Source organism: Gossypium hirsutum, chromosome D04, assembly GCF_007990345.1.
Source record: "Gossypium hirsutum isolate 1008001.06 chromosome D04, Gossypium_hirsutum_v2.1, whole genome shotgun sequence".
Classification (NCBI taxonomy): domain Eukaryota; kingdom Viridiplantae; phylum Streptophyta; class Magnoliopsida; order Malvales; family Malvaceae; genus Gossypium; species Gossypium hirsutum.
This window is the reverse complement of record NC_053440.1, coordinates 30,555,776-30,565,022: the sequence shown is the minus strand read 5'-3', so window position 1 is coordinate 30,565,022 and position 9,247 is coordinate 30,555,776. Positions and strand designations below refer to the sequence as shown.

The 9,247-nt window shown below is 36.0% G+C and overlaps 1 non-coding gene across 1 annotated transcript; it reads right to left on the bottom strand.

Moving 5' to 3' along the window:
- Positions 1-1,841: 1,841 nt before the first annotated feature.
- LOC121216569 (small nucleolar RNA R71) lies at positions 1,842-1,947 on the bottom strand. The gene has a single exon (XR_005912750.1). It is a non-coding gene; the product is annotated as a small nucleolar RNA R71 (small nucleolar RNA).
- Between the last annotated feature and the right edge of the window lie 7,300 nt (positions 1,948-9,247).

Below are 9,247 nucleotides of genomic sequence, written 5' to 3'. Positions count from 1 at the left end.
TCAGTAAATACTTATAAAAAATATTTATAGATCGGTTTATAGAAACGAGGTCCCGATACCTCATTTTCTAAAACTACTTGATCTTAGGGTCTTCTACCACTTGAACTTAATCAATCATTTATCTAACATAAATTACCATATCAAAAACCTTTTTAAAACCATATTTGACTCATAAATATTAAATAATAATATTTACAAACTTGCTCATTGGATTTGTGGCCCCGAAAACAATTGTTTCTGACATCACTGAAAAATGGGCTATTACAATTTGAGTTACAGAGAGCTTGGGTGAAGACGCACACCAGTCGCCAAGTTGGGTGAATTCGTGTTTTGAACCCATATTTACTCCTCTGCAATTTTTTCTAAGTCTACTGATTTAAACTTTAATTTTGGGATATTGATGAGTTTAAATACTTGAATTTTTGTAGCCCAGTCATGAGCTAACTTAGCATTACTGGGGAGTACTTTTGATGATGTTTTAACTTTGATGAATGTTTATGGATGAATATGATTCAGTTTACTGCTTTACTGAATGCTTATTTCTATTTATATGCTTATTAGGGTATTGATAAATGCTTGATAAGTCTCAAAGTAACTTAATATTGACAAAGATAGGTTGCTTGGACCAAAATTGGGTAATATAAGAGAGCGTTGGGTGAAATGCTCGTGCAAACTCTAGACATAGAGATTTACCTGATACGATTAAGAGGATTGTGCTTCAGCCATGGTTGCTAATTCTTAGCCTATGATATATAGTGTCTTTGGAGTGAGAAACTTTATGTTTTGCTTTAGATAGATGTAGACCACGTTAGTACCCAATCGAGTAGTAGGTTACCATATTTTTGCCATGCCATTGTTCTTGGGTTATAACTAATTCATTAGTAATCCCAACCTTTACAATCTATATTCTAATCTTGCTAGAATCCTTAGTGCTTTTATTCGATTTGTTGCAATCACAATCTACGATAGTACATTTTATTACTTTCATTTTTAGTGTATTAATTGTATTGTTATTTCTCAAAATATCTTTTCAACTCAATTGTTGTAATTTAGGCAAAGAATACTAATCTAATCCTTGTGGGAATGATACTCACTTATCACTTTATTACTTGATTCAACGTGTATACTTGCATAATTCACACATCATATTCATATGTAACAAGTTTTTTGTATCATTGCTAGGGATTGGATATTGGCAACTTTAGTTTTTGTTAGTGTAATTTTTATATTTTTAGCTTTTAATTGTTTATTTCGTGACCACAATAGGTCTATTACTAGTTGTATGCGTAGAGGCATTCCTATTAAAGAACCATATCCCTTAGATCCAAAAATTGAAAGAACCTTGCAAAGAAGGAGAATAGAACAAAGAGCAATGAATCAAGGTGGTAACAATCAACCTGGTTTGAATGAGCTAGTTAATTCGGGAGCTGGCAATGGTAATCCTTAGGTTGCTCAGATTTTTGATAATAAGGTTAGGCCAATTTGAGATCATGTATTTACTATCTTAGATGAACTAAACCCTAAAATAGTTAGGCCATAAATTCAATCCCTTTACTTTAAGCTGAAACCTATAATGTTTCAAATTCTTCAATCGATTGGCCAGTTTAGTGGTTTGCCAATTGAAGATCCTAGATTGCACTTGATACTTTTCTTGGAGGTCTGTGATTCTTTTAGATAGTAAGGTGTCCCTAAAGATGCCTTAAAACTCAACATGTTTCCCTATTCTTTAAGAGATTGTGCTACAACATAGCTTAACACTTTTACCATCTAGAATAATAGAATCATGGAATAATCTCTATCTAAGATTCCTACTGTGATATAAGCCACCCAATATGAATGCTAAACTAAGAAATGACATAACATCCTTCAGGCAATTAGAGGATGAAACACTGTATGAAGCGTGGGAAAGGTTCAAAGATTTGCATAGAAAATGCCCTATACATGTATTTCAACATTGGAACCAAATGGAAATGTTCTATAATAGTTTGAATTCACAGACACGGATGGTGGTTGATGCCTCAGCTAATGGAACTCTGTTGGAGAAGTCCTAAAATGAAGCATATGATATTTTGGAGAGAATTGCTAATAACAATTATCAATACCCCACAACAAGAGCTGGAAATGGTAGGAGAGTAGTTGGGTCATTTGAAGTTGATACGATTACATCACTTATTGCTCAAGTATCATCTTTAACCAACATGATAAAGACCATGCAGAAGCCTAGTGAAGTGAAAGAGCTGAAAGAAACTGCTATGCTAACAAATAAATTGCCTCAAAACTTGTAAGACCTAGGAAGCTTCACAATACCTTGCTCAATTGTTAACGAATATGTTGGGAAGGCCTTGTGCCATTTAGGAGTGAGTGTAAACCTTATGCCCATGTAAATGTTCAAAAAGCTGGGAATTGGTGAAGCAAGACCTACCACTGTAACCTTGAAAATTGGTAGATCGATCATATGCATACGTAGAAGGTAAAATCGAAGATGTCCTGGTAAGGGTAGAGAAAATAATTTTCCTTGATAATTTCATTTTATTAGACTATGAAGCTGACAGAGATGAGCCTGTTATTCTGCGTAGACCTTTTATTGTAACAAGTAGGATTGTGATTGATGTTCAAAAGGGTGAGTTAACTATGAGGGTGATACGAGTCACAAAGGCCCAACCCAAGCTCAAGAACGTGATGGGCTCAAATTACCACAAGGCCCAATAACGAGGTCAAAAGCCAAGAAAATGCGTTCCAAACTAAATGGGACCATTTAGGAATTTGTTAGCAAGGCCTTAGATGCGTACACGAAAGAAAGAGAAAATCAAGATTCACTTTCTTGTTTTCAAGAAAATCAAGAAATCGAATCTTGGCCCAATTTTGCTGTTTGGAGCGATTTCAAGAATCAAGAAAATCAAGATTTCAAATCTTGGAAATCTTGGTCCAAGAAACCAAATCTTGCAGCCAAAGCGCATTGGATATCCGTTACGAGCATCAACGAGCCAATTTCGGTAGGAGATGGACTACAAGCCCAAGTTCTTGAAGGCAAGGCCCAATAAGATGATTCCAAGCCCAACCAAGAAGTCAAACCATACTTAGTTGAAAATCTGGCCAAATTATTAAAGTGGCCAAATTTGTAAAAAAAAATCAATTGTTAAATATCTAGTTTAAATTTTAGACTCTAGGAATATTACATGTAAAAATTTGGCCCAAGCAGCCCATTGCCTTGGCCGAATTTCCCTCTTAATTTATTAATTAGGTTTTTTTTAATTAATTAGGTTTTTTTAAGTTTTCTTAATGAGATTAGGAAATAGATAGAAGGCCTATTAATAGGCATGGCTGGCCACCCTATTAAACACATCATAATTACATTGAAAATTTCAGATTTGCTTTGAGTGAAAATTCTCTTTGAGTTCTTCAAGAATTTTCCCTTGAGTTTTTGTTAGAAGTAGTTTTAACAATCTTTTTGATTGTGGGAGCCATCTTCAGCCTTCTTCTTACCATTGTTCTTCATTGGAGGGGAGATTAGAGCCATTTGAAGGGAGTTGTGAAATCTTTATCGATTTCAAGGCTTCTTAGGAGTTTTCTTTATTCTTTTGCTGTTCATTCTTCTTTATTAAATTCTGCTTGTGCCGTTTTGTTGAATAATTTGGAATTAATTGTTCTTGTTTCGTTTCAGCCATTCCAAACTTCAAGATTTGATTCGACACTTCCTTGGACATAAAGAAACGTTTTTGATTCACAAAAATCCCCCTTTCCTTGCCATCCAATCCCTAGAACTAGTGTCCATTGATTTCACAATCTGTTTTTAATTTAGTTACTGTTTTATGTTCTTTGATAGTTTCGGCTGATTGGAAGTTAATCTTGGGGCTTAAATTTGTGTTCTTGGCTTCCAAGAACATCTATTCATAAGTGTTCTGATTCTTGGCTGTTCTTTATTGATTTGGGGATTTTTAGTTTCCAGATCTAATTGATTCTAATTAAGTTTTGCTGTTTCATTTCAGATCCAAATGTTTAGAGTTTTCATAGGAGTTTCCCATGACTTGACAACTCAATCTTGGTCTGCGCTCAACCCTCTATCAGAGGGTGAATGATCAACAAATCACTTTTAAAGATATAAAAGAGTGTCATGCTGTCAGTTTGTTAAACTCTATTATGGAAGAGGAATTTGAAAAACAATATCATGACGAAGAGGATAATAAATTAGATTTAGTTGATATTGATGATGAAGAGCCATTAGGACACCATAAGAAGTTGTTGACATCCAAATTAATTGTCGATAAACCTGGAAAGTTCCACATTAGATTTATCTACTTGAACCTTTAGCCCAGCAAAACTGTCTATAGAAGAACCACCCACGTTAGAGTTGAAACCTTTACCTACACAGTTAAAGTACGCTTATTTGGGGAAGGATAACACGCTAGTTGTGGTTGTATCTACTGAGCTAACTTATGAGCAAGAGGTTCAATTGTTAGCTATACTTAGGAAATTGAAAAAAGCATTAGGATAGACAATTGCAGATATTAAAGGAATTAGCCCCACAATCTTCATGCATAAAATTTTGCTGGAAAATTGCCATAGCAGTTCTATTGAGCAGCAAAAGAGGTTGAACCCCATTATGAAGGAGATGGTGAAAAATGAGATAATCAAATGGCTGGATGTTGGCATTATCTACTCAATCTTAGATACCTCTTGGGTGAGTCCATTCCAATGTATGCTAAAGAAGGGACGTGTCAATGTGGTCAATATCAATAATAATGAGCTTATACGTACATGAACTATTACGCGATGGTGAGTCTGTATGGACTAATCACAAGCTAAAAAAAGCAACAAGGAAACACCATTTTCCACTATCGTTCATTGATCAAATGTTAGAACGATTAGCTGGTAAAGATTTCTAGTGCTTTTTAGATGTATATTCGGGGTACAATCAGATTGCAATTTCCCTAGAGGATCAAGAAAAAAAAAACATTCACCAGTCCATATGGTACATTTGCCTTCAGAAGATTTCCCTTTGGTCTATGTAATGCACCGGCAACATTCTAATGGTGCATGATGTCAATATTCTCAAATATGGTTTAGAAGTTCCTGAAAGTGTTTATGGATAATTTCTTTGTATTTGGGAATGACTTGGAAGGAAGTTTGCACAACTTAGAGCTAGTACTTCAACGTTGTTAGGAGACTAACCTCGTTTTACACTGGGAGAAGTGTCATTTCATGGTACAAGAAGGCATATTTTCCTATTGCATAAGTCTTACAAAAAGGAATTGAAGTTGACAAGGAAAAATTAAAGTGATTGAGAAGCTGCCACCTCCAACGAGCGTTAAGGTAATTAAGAGCTTCTTAGGACATGTTGGATTCTATAAGAGATTTATCAAAGACTTATCTAAGATCTCTAAGCCTGTGTGTACCTTGTTGGAAAAAATATATACCTTTCCTTTTTTATGATGCTTGCCTGTCTGCGTTCATGTTGTTAAAGAAGCGACTGGTGGTTGCTCCAATAGTAGTGGCCCTAGATTGGTCCCTACCATTTTAATTCATATGCAACGCGAGTGATTTTTCTATTGGAGTAGTGCTTGGGAAATGGACATGTAAGATTTGTCACACTATTTACTATGCTAGCCGTACTCTAACAGAAACACAACTAAATTACACTACCCATGAGAACCAATTATTGGTTGTTGTGTTTGCATTTGATAGGTTTAGATCATATCTAGTAGGTACTAGGGTCATAGTGTATACCGACCACTCTACAATTAAATACTTAGTAGCCAACAAAGACGCAAAGCCGTTACTTATAAGGTGGATTCTATTGCTACAATAATTCAATCTAGAGATTTGAGACAGAAAAGGAACATAGAATCAAGTAACAGACAATCTATCCAGGTTAGAAGTTGGAAATGAGGATGGCAATGTCAAGCTTATTATGGAAGACTTCCCAAACGAGCAACAGTTGGCTACCACGGTATTACTTTAGTATGTCGATATAGTGAACTTCTTAATAAGTGATCTGCTGCCTCCTGATCTTAACAACCAAACAAAAAGGAAATTCCTTCACGATGCAAGAATTTATTATTGGGATGAACCCTTCCTATTCAAGCATTGTGCTGATCAGATAATTAGGAACTGTGTCCCTGATGATGAAATACACAACATTTTGCAACATTTCCATTCAGCCCCTTATGGAGGAACTTTAGAGGAATGAGAATTGCTGCCAAAATACTTCAGTCAAGATTTTATTGGCCAAGTCTATTCAAGGATGCCCATAGCTTTTATAAAACATGTGATCAATGTCAAAGAAATGGTAATGTTTCCAAAAGACACTAAATTCCATTACAAAACATTCTAGAGGTTGAGTTGTTTGATGTATGGGGAATAGACTTTATGGGTCCATTTCCACCTTCATTTGGCAACCTATACACACTAGTGTAGTTGACTACATCTCCAAGTGGGTAGAAGCTTTAGCCCTTCCTACCAATGATGCCAAGTCAGTGATGAAATTCTTCACAAGAACATCCTTACGAGATTTGGTATGCTGCGAGCCATCATCAGTGATAAAGGGTCTCATTTTGATTGAAAACTCATCGCTAATGCTTTGTACAAATATGGGATGAAGCACAAACTTGCCACAACGTATCACCCACAAACAAATGGACAAGGTAAGATTTCTAATAGAAAGATTAAGCAGAATCTAGAAAAGGTTGTCAAGACAACTAGAAAAGATTGGCCCTTATGATTGGATGAAGCCTTATGGGCTTATCGTATTGCCTTTAAAGCACTATTAGGAATGTTTCCTTTTAATCTTGTTTAAGGTAACCCATGTCACCTACTTGTTAAGTTAGACCACAAGGCATTTTGGGCTACTAAAAAGCTAAATATGGATTGTATAGTCACTAGACATAAAAAACTGTTTGAGTTGAATGGAATGGAAGAATTCAGAGCCTAAGCTTATGAGAACGCTAAACTGATAACTCTTGAAAAGAGTTATAATTCATACTTTTAGACTTGGTTAATGACTTGTACTTAGGTAAAATTAGTTTTATTTCAGGTAATTGTATGATCATTTCTACTTAATCGAGTAATGCATCTAAAGACTTAGGATGGTGATTACTTTATTGCATCTTTACTTTTAATTGTGTGTGGAAAGGCCTTATTGTGATTGACTGTAGGTGCAGAGTGCAGAAAAAAGAGTAGAGCCTGAAGGTTTTTCATGGGAAGTGTGGATAGTTTTCTAGCACAAATGTCATTGCAATCCTGGAAAGAGACCTAGTTAGCATTTAATGTACAATCGTTCTTGGTCCCACATGTACGTGTACCAGATATATCTCCTGGAAAGTAGAGGAAAGGTTGTGGGCTTATGGACCTACCCTAGAAGGTCAAACTTATAAAACCCAAAGGGGGGACCCTAGAAAATGGGGCAGTTTTTGATAGAAAAGAAGGAGCAACTTTTGACAGAAAAGAAGGCGAAAGGACTAAGAAGGAAGGCGGTTGATGAAGGAGAAAATGACTGCATCATCTTTTGTAATACCCCTAACCCGTATCCGTCGTCAATTTAAGGTTACAGAGCATTATCGTACGAACAAAACATTGAAACCTACATTTCATACATCATTGAAAACATATTATATTGAAAAACGGGTTGTTACAACTCTGGCCATAAAGGGATTTTCGTCCCCAAAAACCTTACCAGAAAAGCGGTTCGGATATTGCTTTCTCATAGCTTCATTGGGTTCGCAGGCGACTTCCTCTATTTCGTGTTGTTGCCAAAGAACTTTCGCTAAAGCTATGTTTTTATTTCTCAATTCTTTCAGCTCTCGTGCTAGAATTCTGATCGGTTCTTCACTGTATGTCATATCAGGCTGAATTTCAACATCCGTCAGAGAGATAACATGTGAAGGGTCATATCGATATCGTCATAACATATACACGGGAAAGACATTATGAATTCTCTCAAGCTCTGACTGTAAAGCTAATCAGTATGCAACAGGTCTGATTCTTTTAGTAATGTCATACGGTCAGATAAATCACAGACTCAACTTTCCTTTGTGACCAAACCGAAGTATTTTCTTCCAGAGCGATACTTTCAAAAATACTCTATCGCCAACTTGGAACTCTATATCTTTACGTTTAAGATCTATTTACGATTTTTGACGATCTGAAGCTGCTTTCAAACAATCTCGGATCACTTTCACTTTTTCCTTAATCTCACGAATCAAATCAACCACGTGTATCTTTTTCTCGCTGAGCTCAGTCCATTATAATGGAGTTCAACATTTACAGCCATATAGAACATCATACAGTGTAATCTTTATTCTCGACTGAAAACTATAACTATACGCGAATTCAACCAACGGTAAATATTTCTCCTAGTTGCCTTCGAACTCTAAAACACAGCAATGAAGCATATATTCGAGAATATGAATTACTCTCTCAGACTGACCATCGGTCTGAGGGTGTAGTGCTAAAATGCAACCGTGTACCTAGAGCTTCCTGTAACTTTCTCTAGAATCGCGAGGTAAACCACGTATCTCTATCCGAAATAATTGATACTGGCACCCAGTGTAATCTGACAATCTCAGAAACATATAACTCAGCTAATCAGTCAACTGAGAAATCTGTACGTACTAGAATAAAATGTGTAGACTTCATCCAACGATGAACAATAACCCAAATAGCATATTTCTTTTTTGGAGATAAGGCTAACCCAATACGAAATCCATAGTAACTCTATCCCATTTCCACTCCAGTATCATCATTGGCTGTAACAGTCCTGAAGGTACTTGATGATCAAATTTAACTTGCTGATATATCAAATATCTGGATACAAAGTCAGAAATTTCACATTTCATTCTCGGCCACCAGTATCTCTATCCTAAATCACTATACATTTTATTGCTCCTCGGATAAACAAACAAGCTACCACTATGAGCATCATATAAGATTTTCTGTATAAGCTCTAGATTCTTCGGTACACAATCTCTATCTTTGAATAAAAAACAATCATTGGACGCTATCCGAAAATCTGAGTCAGACGTCGACTCACACTGTACTCGTTTAGCTTACAACTCATTATCACATTTCTGAGATTCACTAATCTGCTGTAGAAACATCAGTTTAGCTTTTAACTCAACTAAGATCGAGCCATTAGTCCCGTTCGATAGAGGAAAGTCGAGTTCATTTTATTTTTCAGATTCGAGGATGAATCTTTTTGAGGAAGGGGGAATGATACGAGTCACAAAAGCCCAAATTCTTGAAGGCGAGGCCC